The following is a 13,123-nucleotide window of genomic DNA, read 5'->3' on the forward strand; positions in this document are numbered from 1 at the left end:
AGAGCAGAGTTGATCAAGGACAACTGCACTTCCATAAGGATGGAGAAACAACAATACTGCACAACCATCTCATGGCTTGGGTTGGCTGTAACTATCAGGTCAAACAGACTTGGTTCATAAGTGAAAAGAGATGTATTTATTTGCTATCAGCCCTATAAACTCATCCATGGGCAGTGGAAGAGTAACTGCTTTATTTCATGCTCCTGCCTCAATCAAGGCTAATAACAACACAAACCAAATTAAACCCTCCTGATACCAGTGTAACCCCATTCATTGCATTTTCACAAAGAAAGCAAAACTAGAAAGTTGGTAAACATTTCTGCTGATGAGGCACAAGAACAAATACAGTCTGACTCAGTCCCTCTTTGCAAGGCTAGCAGGAATAAAATGTGGTAAACTTAATTGTGTTATGAGGGCACAGAAAATCTGAGCATACACAGACAGCAGAAATGCCACTTTTAAAAGCACTACTTGAAGAAAAAGATGAATATATATATAAATTGACAAAGCCAGCTATCATGCCTAGCACTATGGATTCAGAGTAACATTTGGGCTAAAAAGCACAGCTCCACTTTCTGTAACTGTTTCTACAGGGATGGATTTAGTTACCTTTAGCTTATGCTTTTTGTTCTTCTGAATGCTAAGAGAGCTTCAGGATATGTCCAAAATTTAACCAGAAACATGAAACTGGAAAAGGCAGAAGCAGCTGCAGCAGCACTCCAAGAGAGCTGACACTTGGTACCAGGCAGGCCCAGAGGTACCTGTGGCTCTCCACAGATAAAACATGACAGTGGACTCTAAAAAACCCATTAAATTTTGAGTAAAAAACCCCAACAATACATAGAACATGCATTTTATTTCAAGGGGGAAGAAGATGATGTGTCTCTTTGAAGTTCATTGCTGGTTTGCAATGATTTCCAGCTACTTGCCTGATGTACATGAAGTCAATCTTTCTTGCTTCTCTGATTGCTGACTAAATGCAAAGCGAGCAGTTTTACAGTTATTAGTCTCAGTTCTATATATCCCATAACCAGGAGACTAATTAAGAGATCAGGCCTTGAGTGGGGCAGGAGGGAAACAGAACCAACCAAATCAACCCCCCAACACAAAACCAAACACTCAGGAAAAACAATTCTAAAGACTGGATCAGACTGACATTGCAACAAAAGCCCAACCTCACTTGTCTTTAAAAAACACATCTCAAGAACTCACTGCAAGATATGACAGCATTTAGGACAGTGTTCCACTGTGCTGATGATCAGTAGAGATGCTGTTTTTTCAAGAAAAGGAAAAAGACAAATAAAATAAAACCTCTCACCATCACCACCTTTTCCACTAGGATTATGGAATGAAATCCCTGTATAGAGATGGAAAAATTTCCAGCCACTTCCAGATAACTTCCAGTATTTGTAGAAGGAGGAAAAAAGAGAGCTTGTCAGGGCCTGCTATGAATGCAGAGCACTCTTTAGTTTATGAACTAGCTCATATCTGCATAAGAAGTTTACATAAAGCCAGGTTTCCTTTGCCTGAGCTGCTCAGCCCACATTGATATTCCCCCCGCGCCAACCTCCGCTCTTTGCTTTTCTCCAGTAAGTGACTGACTTTCAGAAAAAGAGGTGCAGGAGCAGCCAAAACAAACATAACCCTTACCACACACACTGAACAATGATGTATTGGGGGGAAAAACCAACAACTTCCCTTGGATCACTTCCCTAGCGTGGCAAACACTGAATATGACAGACCCTGCTGCTGACAAGGGCTCATTCCTACATTTGGTAGAATTTCAAAGGTTAAAGCAGCTTTATGAGGAAAAGTTTTCAAACACTTTGCAAACATAATCCTTTTGCTGTACATCTACAATGTTTTCAATTTCAGTTTTTATTTATTGCAGCAAGATGTTGCTATCTTGTTTCATTTTCAGGCATACATATTAGGATGCAATCACCTGCAACACACCTTTAAGAACTGGAAAGGATTGTGACAGCAAAAACAACAATAATACCAAGCAGATTGGAGCTGAAAGTCCTGGGCTTGATATCCAGTTTTGTGGTCAATTCTCACCATTGCAGACAGATTCCCTCTTATCATGCTTCAATTTATGCAGTTTTCTCAGATTTAATATGCTTATATTAGTGATAATATTTGTGCAGAACTGAAATCTTAACTCCTGATTTGCGAGCACATATGAACTAGGAAATGAAAGCTAAAAAAGCCCAGGTATTCCTGTGATAAAAGAGTTAAAAGCACCCTGAAAACGTTCAAATGACTTCAGCTGAAGAAAAAAGAGTGCTCAGTGCTGTTCCAGCTGCTGATGGCTCTGCAGGACTATTTAAATCTTGTATTTTTCACAGCACCAGGATAGTGATCAGAACATACTTCTCCAGCTTTCTAGATTCACCACTTTGAAATGAAAGTCAAAAATCTACAGGAGGCAGCAATAAAACGAATTATTTTAAATTACCTATTGTTACTGTACCTGGTTGGGGAATAGAGCCAAGCTGTGCAAGAAATGCTGTCACAGGAAACCCTTGCTATTATCATTCAAAAAGAGCCAAAAAGGGACCTGGTGATGTTCTGTCAGTAACTGTCCAGAGAGAAAACCTCGACTTGCAGGGCTGAGGTCATCCAACAGCAAGGGGAGAGAGGAAGCACTTTGACAATGCACCTTCAGAATTGCCACCTTTTGTCAGAGAACCTCCAGTTAATAACTGCAGCTGATTACAGCATTCATTAGCATTATTTAGAGCCCTGCTCAAAAACACAAACCTGAAAAGAAATTGTTCATGTAGCCTAGGAAGCTGGGTAGACATGGCAGCCAAGAAGCAAGAAAGACGTTTGAGACTGAAATTTGCTTTCTGGGACGTTGCCTTCTCAATTCCCAGTGCTCCATGCAAGCATGCCAGGATCTTTATGTAGGCTCTTGATATTTCCTATCACCTCTCTCAGCAAAAAGTAGTAGCTGCTTCTTTCAGACCTGGTCTGTAAATATTTCATGAAACTACATATATATTGATCTAAAAATCAACATCAGAACACAAGAACAAACCCTAAGGAACACACACTCGGAGCTCATCCAAAACCCAGAATAATTACAGAGGGAATCTGAACTTGCTGGGAACTGCTTTTAGAAATAATGCAGCTGTTTAATAATATGTTTATATTAAATATATATATATAATGAAACCAGTTATAAAAATGTTTAAGTTACATTAATAAGCAGCACATAAGGGAGCCCTGAAGAAAACCCAAATTTTCTATGATGTTTTATTAATAATGCTTATATGACTCCCCTCATTCTTGCTCACTTACTTGTGCCTCTCAAGAACCAGAAGAACAAGCCGCATTAACTTGAACTTCTCAATTCAGCCCTCTCCTCTGTGGGCCAGAGGCAAGCATGGATTACACACACTTAGCAAGCCAGAAAAGCTGCTGCCATCATCTAGCAACACAATACAGTGTAAAATCAATTACAACTCATGTACAATGTCATCAAATTAAAATTTACAGTAATTGCATCTTGTGGGGCTTATATTGTCACATTCTCCAGTAAACAGTACTTAATTCATGGGAAGAGTGAAAACAACAAGTCGTGTGAAGGGAACGGATCTTGATTCTAAAAGCGAAAAACCCAACAACGACAAAAGAAGGAAAAAACCCAAAAGTACAAGGTACTCCTGGTGAGTTTCAGTGCATTTCTGAAGGGCTCCCAGTGCACTGCCTGAACCAGGAATCAGCCCATGGCTGGCAGGCACAGCCCCATTGTTCAGAGCTTTGCTCTTTTCACTTGTCACACCCCGGCTGCGGGAACGGGGCGCTGAACCACCGCCAGCAGCAGCAGAACAGCAACAGAACGGAACCAAGAGTTAATTTATTCTCTGGGCTTACTGTACTTGGTGCAAAACAAAACTGCTGTGACGGCAGAGTGACCTTATATTTACTGATTGACCAGATGGCGAGAATTACTGACTTATGTAAGCCCCGAGCCTCCTTCCCCATCTGACGGCTGCTGGGGGAAATCAAATAAAGGGCTCTGCGTGGTCTTTAGGGCTCCAGCCTAATCATCACAACACCATTAGAAGGAAATGCTGCAGGGAGAGGCAAGGAGGGAGCAGGACTGAAACCCTGGATTCTCAAAACCAGGGGTTTTTTTTCAGCAGAGCTGAAGCCATGGGTACAGCAGAGCAAGAAGGTTTGTGCACCTGCTGCCCAGGCCGTTATCTCTTTTGCTAATGAATAAGTGAAGCCAGCCTCCAGGGCTGTCAATCTGGCACCTTTAGTAATTCACACAAGCCTCAAAGTTCTCTAAAAATAAATAACATGAAACGGAACCCAAGTTGTCTCACTAGCAGTGGTTTTGACAGGTATCTTGAGTAATGTTAATCTTTGCACCTTGCTTTCCTTAAAAAAATGCCAGTTGAATCACGAATTATTTGGGACAGTTTCTAAAAACAAGCACACATGGAAATAAGGTTGATGGCAAGTGAAAAAATGACACTGGGGGTGTGCATGTGTGTTTGCATGTGTGCACACACAGATTTTTTTTATTTAAAGCCAGAATTACTGTGCAGCCCTAATTCTTGTCCCATTTCCATTAGTGCAAATCAAGAGGAATTCCATTTGAATAAGCTCACTTAGGCTAATGGAGAAAAGGCACAAATTAACCCAGAATCACAATCATAGTTCCCAAAAGACCTGTATAAAATACAACATGCTTGAAAATATTTTCCATCAGTTTTATTCGTAGATTATATTGGCAGGAGTGAAATAACTCCTCATGGACAGCACAAAAAATAAGACTGGAGTTAGACTGGACAACCTTCTGAGCAGCAAACCCCTGTAACCACAAGTCAGGTCCTGAATGAAGAAAGAGAGGAAGAAACAATACCAATTCTTTCATTACCATGCCTGAAATGGCATTTAGACCTGTACAGCATTGAATATTCCTGCTGCTTTACTCAATATTAAAATATGGATCAAAATCTAATTTGCTGCCATGTATTTTCTGGATCGTTCCTACATAATTATTAACACACAGAAAAAAAAAGAGAGAGAGAAAAAGGCAGTGGAATAGAAGTTCTCTGTGAACTAAATCTGCTCCAGCATTGATGGAGTTATTCCCTACAAAATATGGAAATCTGAGACACACATTTGAAATCCTGGATTACATGCATGCATGCATATAAAGAATAACTTCAAGGGAAAAATAATAACACATCTTGTCACTGACTAGAAAGTTACCACTCCAGCTCTCAGAAAACCTTTTGAACATTTTACAATGGTTTAAGGATTCTTGCAAAACACAAAATAGACACAAAGCTATACCCCTTGTATGCAGAGCATGAGAAAGAGGCCAGGAAGAAACTGGTAAAGTCAAGCAAAAGAAAAGCACGGGCTGAATGTCAGGGGAAAAAACCCACTGAATGCTAAGAAGATAAAATAATGGAATAATTCCCCAGGATGATAATATTTTCTGGGATGTTAAAACAGCCTGTTGAAAGAAAAAAGGGCTACTGGGAAAACATTCTTTCTCAAAGCAAAAACTTGACATTAATGTTGCAAAAGAAGGACTAAGCAAGATTTATGAAGTGTTGCATTCAGGATTCTACTGAAAATTTAAAACACCTAGGACAGAATACTCTGTTTTTACAGTTAGTCACACAAGTGCCCACAAGGGCTATTTTGCATGCATGTGTTGGTGTAACCTCAGCAACCCACAAAAGGAAAAAAACCACAAAGGCAACAAGCTGAAATAAGGCGCGAATGCTAAACAGAAACAACATCCTTCATCTCCCTGCATCTGCCATGCCCTGCTCACACGCAACAGGCAGGAAATGTGTGCAAAGTAGTTGTGCAAAGCACTTCCTACCCAAAAAGCATTTGCAGAGGGTTTTACAAAGCTACAGAACAGTAACCTCATCACCCACAGATCACCTTAAATTTAAAGCAACCTTTACTGACAGTACAGCGCCAAATGCTTACACGATCTTATCAGACCTTTCCTTGCCCTCCTAAACGCAAGCAGTGGGTTATTTTAAATAATGCATCGCAGAGATGAGTGATGTGGATTTCCTCCTTTCCCCAAACACATGCAAGGACAGGTCCCCTCGCGTGGACACGCAGCACAGCCGGCAGCAGAACAAGCTCCCACACGCAGGGCAAGGATACCCCAGAGCTCCCGACAGCACAGCACTCCACGTGTGCTTACCTGGCTGGGCTGCACTCGCTGCACTGGGCTCGTTCTCCCCCATTTCCACTGAATTACAAACTCCCTGAGCTGTTCCAGCCGGGGGACGTGTTTGCCGTGCGAGTTCTGACCTCCTGACTTTCCACCGCGGCGCGGTAACCCTATACCTGACTTTCTTCTGGGAATAATCAGTATCCTGCTTCCTGAGCTACCTGGGCCTGCCTGACCTGTTTCTCTATAAACTGACATCATATCCTTTGATCTGCTTTGATTAACATGTGCTTCGGGCAAGGCTGCTTTGTCTCCTCTTGGGCTCCCCACCCTCTCCTTTCACTTTCACACAGGTTGCAAGATGCAGCGTCTCTCTGGTTCGTGGCAGGTGTTTGGCACAAAATGCCAAAGACCGCAGAAAGTTAGCAACTGCTTTTAAAGAATTTTCATTTTGCAGAAAATCTAAATGCTAACTATCAAACCAGTGTCTGGGATGGGAACTTTGCAGCTCTCCACCGAAGAGAACAATGACTGCTGCCCATGCAGAGCTCCTTGGCAAAATCTTTGCAAAGAACCTCAAACCCAACCCACCCTTACCCTGCCTTTCCCAAGGATTACCCCCAAGGAAAATGCTCTCCTTCAACACTGCAATTTCAATATTGTTTTGATTGTTTAACATAAAGGGCTTCTAAACAAAACAAAAGGTTGTTTTGCTTGTCTTATCCTCCCTCTCCAGCACAAGGAGATAATCTTATCCAGCCACACTCCCAACTGAGTTACAAGAAAATATTTGCTCTTTTCTGCCACATAAATCAAACAACAGGTGTCTGATACATTTGTAATCAATTTGTTGAAAAAGCACACCTGTCTCTCTGCCTTCAAAGTTAGTTTTATTTCAACATTTACATTTGCAACTGCCAATGACAAAAACCAAAGAGAAGACACAGTGTTATTTTAAAGGAACAAAACACTGCAATTTAAAAGAGGTAATTAGCTCTCCCCATGTTAATCTCCATCTGGATTACACTCAAAATGGTCTAATCAATAGCGTTAGACAAGTTTTGTAATCCAGAAGCAATTAAGTCTGTTTTTAAAACTAAAATGTATTGTTTTTTCTTCTTTTTCTTTTTAAAGTATTGAAACAGAAATACAGAGGGTAAAAACTAGAAGATGGGCTTTTCAAGGTAATTCAGGCTAGGTAAAGCGTACTTTTCAAGTAAAAATTCTGAAACAAGCTATGCTAATTCAAACAAAAATCTCATTAAGGAGTAAGAACATCCCCACCCCTCAAGGTAAGCATCACATAAACTGAAGCAAAAGATATTTATGCCCTGAGTTTTGCTATAGAAGATAAATCAGACAACCCCCAAACCTCAGTCATCAGAGCAGTGAATTCCAAAAGAAGTTTTCACTTGGTTCACAGAAATGAAGGCATTTACGAGAAAATGCACATGCTTTATTATTGTCTGATTATTACATTAGTTGGGTTAATTCGACTGCTCCACAGCCAGAAAAGACTCTCTACCAAGAAAACAAAGAGGGAAGAAAAATAAAAACTTAGGTCTGAAATTCGGCCTTTTATTATTTTATTTCTCTCAGCAAGCTGAGCTATTGCTACATATTCTCCCATAATCAGCTCCTGGCCCAAAATCTGCAGTCAGTGGCTCCTACAATTCACCAGGCTCGTGCATCCTGCTGTCACTTACTGCCAGTGAGCTGAAGCTGCCCCTGGCCAGCTCAGGGTCAGTGCAAGGGGTGAGACCCCAGCAGACACCTGGGGAATCTCCCCAGCTGCTCCCTGACTTCCAGCTCCAATGCTGAACATCATCTTTGAATTAATTCACTGAGTTTTCCCTGGAAAGTGCCAGTGAAACATTCCACTGAAACATCCGTTCAGGGGGTGGAGGTTTTCAGTTCCAGTGCAGCTTCCTCTGCTTAAGGACCAAGACTAAAGGAAGTTATTTTGGTGTGCAAAGAAAAGAGTAAGAAAGAACTTTGGTGGCTTTGCGTTTACTTCAGAATGGGAAAACCAAAGTGGTCTTTCCTGAAAGCTTCTGTTAGGACAGCTACTGGACAACAAGAGTGCAAGAAGAGACACTGAGCCTTTATTAAAGGCTCTATATCTATTCATGCTTTTCAACCAGGTCCCTATTAAGAAAAGAGATACCTAAGTTGCACAATCCATTCCTGGGGACAGCAGAGGAGCAAATTCAAAAATTCTCCTTGACCATCAAACTTGGCTAAGTCAAAGATTTGGTACTGAGCTTCTATAAACACACACGTGTGGGTTGCTCTATTTTTAATACATGCTTAAGAAAAGCAGGTTTATTTATCAGTGACTTTCTGCGCTGCAATGTAAAATATATTTGATCATTAACTGATGAGAGAAACATCTAAAGCATTTCTGCCCTCTCTAAACCCAAACTGTCAGACTCTTGAAAGAGAAATTCGTAAATAACCTATGTTGGTATTACTTCTAAGCATGGAAAAAATCACAACGATTACTTTTTACCCTCACTGCTGTACTCCATGAGGTGTCCCTCCACCCCCATAAAGAGAACTACTCATTCCAAAGAAAATGGAAGTCTAAGGCTATATAAATAACTCCTCTCCTTAGCTACTGAGTACCAGCACTTCCTTCAAGAGTAAGGTTTTGATTTTAGGCTTTTAGCACCTACAGAAGGATTTTGTAGTTACAGTTCTAGCATTTTCTCACATCACCTTCTGTTAACTCTTAAATATTTTTAAGAATTCAAGAGATGAGAGTGATAGTACTGAAAATACTTCTTCCCTTGAAATGAAGACTGCAAGTGGGAATAGCGCAAAAAGGACGGAAACTCAAGATTTTTCACACTCCCTCTCTCAACAATGACTGATGGTGAGAAGTGGCTTTCTTGCTTTTATGTTCTCCTAGAACTGTTTGTTGTGCTCAGTTGTGTGCAATGATTTAAATGGAGTGTTTTCCAAAGGAGGAACTTTTAATTCACTCATCCTCTCCAGAAACACCCAAGTGTGAAAATGCAGTGACTTTGTTCTGCTCCCAGAAAGAAAAAAAAAAAAAAGAAAGTGATTCTATGTATTTACTGCACATCAAATACAATATTTCTTAGTCTAAAGAGTGCACGTGACAGAAAGCAAACAGAAATATAATTTGATGATTGCAGTGATCAGGGCTGAAAAAGAGAGAATTTGGTTATGCTGTGCATGAAGCCATGGCAAGCAGATCTCCGCATCGTCCTGCTGACACCATGGATGACTGTAAGCCTAAATTCCATGTCACTGGAAACAGAGCACACCCCACCAATAGTGCTGAGAATTGGCAGAGAATATGAATTTTGTCCCAATCTTCTTAGAGTAGGTCTGCAAAGCTAGAGGTCCTCACAACTGAAAACCTTCAGAAAAGCCAAGGCTTCCCCTGTGTGCTGGCCCAAAGGCTTTCAGGACTCTCACTTTTACTCAAGAATATTGGATTTTTATAGAATTAATGCAAAGAAAGCAATATCACCCACAGCTAACACTGCTGCTGTCACTCTTTACTGGTAAAGTGCTCTGTTACACTAGATACTCTACAAAGGGAACAGAAATACACATTTTGGGGTTCGGTTTTTTCTCAAGATCATCATTCCAATGTTTCCAAAACATTAATGACAAGACACAATTATTACATATGAAATTGCAGTGATAATACATTTAATATCCAGAACTGAAACGTAAGAACTGTGACTATGCAGAGTTCTTTTACACAGTTGCTGAGATGACTCTGATCCAGGCTCTGTGAACACTTGCTCCTGGTTAATCATGTGTTTTAAAGTGCATCACAGGACAGAAGCAGCCAATAAAGTTTCTTGCACCGACCACCAGTCTGGCACCATGGGCTGACAGTTTTGACAAGATGATAATAACAAATATTTCACCTTCAGCAATGGCAGGAGTGCTGGGAGCAAAGGGACAGTGCCAGTCCTGTCTGCCTCACTAAACCAGAGGGGCACAGATTCTGATCTTTGCATAGTGTTAGTGCTTGGGTTTTCTTGTTGTTGGTGCTGGTTGTTTGTTTGTTTTTAAGAGCAACACGGCTATTTCATTTATCACATGAAAAATGATACAGCAAAAGAAACAGCATTATTGGTTGGCCTCTAAATTACAAGCAGTTGTTTAGGCTACAACCTCAATTAAAACAGGAAATGGGAGGGGAAAATACTTTCCTCCACAATTAAAACGGACTAAACACAAAGGAAAGGATGACCAGTCTCAAAACCCACAGTGAAAAAGGTTTTCAATGTCTGTGCACTAAAAAAAAAGCAAGTGCCAGCAGCAGAGACCTTGCACAGACAGCACTGAGCAGTGAGCAAAGCCCAGCAAAGACTTAATCCATCATTCCTCATCTTGTCTAAGTTTTATTTCCAACACTAATTGTTGGAATTAAACTTCTTCACCAGTTGCAAGGATGCTGTGGTATAAAACTTCACACAGGTGCTAACACCACCTCTTTGAAACTTAGTGAGGAACAAAATATATTTGTTCCCATTTATTTCTAAGCATTAATAACAGGTAATTACTGAAGGGATCAGAAAAAGATCCAAAACACAACTCTGACCTGCAACTCACTGACGTGGACTGAACAGAATTAAAATTTAGATCTTCCAGATCCCAGAGAAGGTTGCACAGAGGAGCAGTCTCCTTTTTCAAAAGCACATCCAGCAAAATGACTGACATGTTGTTCAAGCTCAACTTAATCCCTTGCTGAGTGAGAAAATCACATGCCAAGGGAATTTATTAGTATGCAGAAAAAAGAATTCATTATTTTTTGTTGTTTTGTTAACAATGCATACATTATTTTCACAATACCTGAATTATGGGTAACTCTTCTGTCTCTCTGAGACCTACCAGTCCTGACATGATTGACAATGTAACACAATGTGACCTGTTTTGCCTTTTATGACCATAAGAAAACTCAACATTTCTCCTTCTTCCCTCTCAAAATCCTGATTTGGAAGGCTGAAACAAGACCACTTTCCTCACAGAAGTATTTTTTCCTCCACAGAAAACAGGTGCTTTGTCAAAATGCAATTTTTGAAGTTCCTTTAAATTCCATTTTCTAATCAGTTCCTGCTCCTCAGTTTTCACTCCAAGAGCATTAGCAACCAAACCTCAAAATAAAAAAAAGTTAGCAATCAAAATCAGCAATGGCCTCCTGATTCACTTTCAATGTTTTATACTTCCTAGTTAATGAAAATATAGGCCTGTAGAAAATAAATAACTCAAGCTTCAGCAGCTTCAGACTTGAGCAGCTGAAGGATGAGTGCACAGAAGCCAAAGCTGCAGACACATTCCTGTGAAGTTGGTTTGCAAAAGGTAGGGAAAAAGAAGGATTAGTTTCTCCTGTTTCCTTCTGATTTGGCCTTTTCTGTAGTCAACAAACTCCTATATTCATTAAACTCCTATAAAGGTCTGGTGCACAGAAGACTGTACTTTTAAATCTGGGGCTATAAATGATAGCAATGCAGAGTATACAAAATATAATGAAAACCCCCATGCCCTTTGATCCACTTGATTATTTAGGAAAACAGAAGAATTAAACCTGAGCTTTTTAAAGATGCTGTTTGTTTGGCTGAAAAATCTCTTCACAATTTATTTCTACCACCCTTACTTTTGAGTAATCTTGTAGTTATAATTGCAAGCAAAGGAAAAATTGCATGACAAAAGTAAGCAGCTTAAGAATAGGAGAATGGAAGGGTGAGGGAATGAAGAAAGTTTGTCAGCAAGAGAGCTCACGTTATAAATGCTAACACTAACTCCATCTTGCACAACTAAGAAGTAAATCTTACTATTCTAAGATCACATTAGGAAGCACAAAGTCTGGAAACCTAATACAGGAAATCAAAGCTGATCAGCTCTAAATAGGGGGAAAAAAAAATCACCGTTTTATCCTTCCTCTTTTAGAAAAAGCACCTCTTCAAAAAAGGGTTTGGATTTTGGCAAGATGAACACACATCTCCAGATCCATCTAGCACAGCTGGGAAGGGCTGTAGTTTAAGTAGGTCAGCTTGCATTCCAGGCACATATGTAAGCTTTTAGAACAAATTTACTCTATGAAATATAGTCATTTAATATGGAGATGGATTTTCAAGCCAACTAAGACTTGAATGATGAAATATCTCCTACCCCAGCAAAAGCAGAAGAGCCAGGAAGAATCTTATGAGTGAATCTTCAATCACTACAGATTGCTACAACAGGAGAGCTGTAAAACACACACACATATATAAAGATATATAGCTATGTATGTCCTACAGAGAAGCAATAATATGCTACAAAGGACCTCACAGTGTGGGACTGCCCTGTACAGCAGGACAGGCAGCTCCTGCAATCCACACATCCCATCAAGCAGAGCCTGAATCCCTCCAGAATGGAGCAAAGCAACCAAACCCTGCCCTGACACACCATCCACCAGGCTAAACAGGGTCTCCGAAAAACACTTTTGTCACATCCATGGACAAATGAGGGCACAAACTGGCCAGAAAAGCCTCTGAGCGGATATTCCCACAGCCAGTTAATTATTTTCTAGCCAGCAGAGTTGCTGCCCTCTTGTGCCAGGTGTGGTTGTCTCCTGACAAAGCTCAGGTAAGCCATCCCCTTCGCTGGCCCCACTGATGCCTTTGCTTTGATTCCAAAATTAAGAGCCAGACACAGTTAAGGGATAAAGAGTTTTTACCTGGGTAATTAATAAGGATTTTTATGGTATAACAATTTGCCACGGTGGAACATGCCAAAATGTACACACATGGTAGATCATGGATACAATTTTATAGAATTTGCAAATTAGCTTATCTAACAACAATGCCCTAATGAGAGGCTTGAATGAATAGCATGACAACTTCTATCCCAAAATACTCCCCCCTAGATGGGTTTAATCCTAGTTTACAGGATGTGTTTTAGAGGGGACCTTGGCTT

At 40.4% G+C, this 13,123-nt stretch overlaps 1 protein-coding gene across 1 annotated transcript in view; it reads right to left on the bottom strand.

Moving 5' to 3' along the window:
- NAALADL2 (N-acetylated alpha-linked acidic dipeptidase like 2) overlaps positions 1-13,123 on the bottom strand; it is a 395,523-nt gene that overhangs the window by 291,548 nt on the left and 90,852 nt on the right. The gene's annotated exons all lie outside the window — the stretch shown is intronic.

This window comes from Melozone crissalis, unplaced genomic scaffold (assembly GCF_028551555.1).
Source record: "Melozone crissalis strain CALT ecotype California unplaced genomic scaffold, PUWL_Pcris_2 ptg000034l_1, whole genome shotgun sequence".
Classification (NCBI taxonomy): domain Eukaryota; kingdom Metazoa; phylum Chordata; class Aves; order Passeriformes; family Passerellidae; genus Melozone; species Melozone crissalis.